The sequence below is a fragment of the Panthera uncia genome, chromosome X (genome assembly GCF_023721935.1).
Source record: "Panthera uncia isolate 11264 chromosome X, Puncia_PCG_1.0, whole genome shotgun sequence".
NCBI lineage: Eukaryota > Metazoa > Chordata > Mammalia > Carnivora > Felidae > Panthera > Panthera uncia.
The window spans coordinates 96326466-96327713 of NC_064817.1; the positions used below are offsets into that span (position 1 = coordinate 96326466).

General features: G+C 34.5%; 1 pseudogene; it reads right to left on the reverse strand.

Moving 5' to 3' along the window:
- Window positions 1–236: 236 nt before the first annotated feature.
- On the reverse strand, window positions 237–364 carry LOC125932497 (uncharacterized; annotated as a pseudogene).
- Window positions 365–1248: the final 884 nt, after the last annotated feature.

Genomic DNA, 1248 nt, shown 5'->3' on the forward strand with positions numbered 1-1248 from the left:
CAAAAAACCCTGAGCATTATTTTATAAACAAAAATCAAAAAACAAAAATTACCCCAAGTAATCCAAATGCTCATCTGGGAATCAGTGAACGAGTGAATAAAATAATAAATAGGTAAAGCTCACTTTTTGAGGCAAACACAAATACTTAATACAAAATCCCAACTCAAAAAATACAAGGAAAATATCATAGATTAATCTCATTTATATATAATTGCAAAATTCTGAATAAAATAGTAGAAAAATCAAACATGCATTAAAAAAACACATGATGACCATGCGTGGCTTAACCTAGGAATGCAAAGATCTTTTAAGCTGATAAGAACAGATACTACACTTGATTTTAGCCAAAAAGCTGAGACGTAATACAAAGGTCTTTTAATATTAACATATTTATTACTACAAATCATTGTTTTAACAGATTAAAGGGGGAAATCTTATCATATTGTGGCTACAAATTTTTTTGGAGAAAATCCAAAGCCTACTCAAGAATGAAATAACTTTTAGCAAACTACAAAGATTTGGGATCTTCCTTAACCTGATAAAAGCTATCAATGCCTGGGGTGCCTGGGTGGCTCAGTTGGTTAACTGTCCACCTTGCACTCAGATCATGATCTCGCAGTTCATGAGTTTGAGCCCTGCATGGGCATTGGGCTCTCTGCTCTCAGAACAGAGCCCACTTCAGATCCTTTGTCCCACCCCCACCAACCCGTTGCACTTTCTCTCTCTCAAAAACAAATAAACATTAAAAAAAAAAAGCTATCAACCCCCAAACCAACAGCAGACACCTTACTTACTGGGAAAGTATTCAAAATACAGTATTTCTTTTAAAGTTGAGAAAGTGACAAGAATGACACTATTGTTACTTTTATTAAGCATATAGTAGAGCTCCTAGCTGGTGCAAAGAGACAAGGAAAATAAAGTGCACAATTGAATACAAAGAGCCACAGCTGTGATCACTCACAGATGACAGTGCTGTAAGAGATGACCAATATAGGGATTTGTATCATGCTTGTTGATCAGGAAAAAATATTTGAAAGGTCACAATTGTTTCCAAGTTAATCAATAAATTCGAGGGAATTCCAATTTAAGTTCTAAAAGGGCATTTCACAGAAAGGGACAAACTGACCCTGGAATTCACTAGGAGACATGAAAGATCAAAAAATAATCAAGAAAGTGTCAAAGAATGATTTTAAAAAAGGGAGAACTTTCCCTACCAGATATTGAGATTCATCATAAAGCTATAGTAAT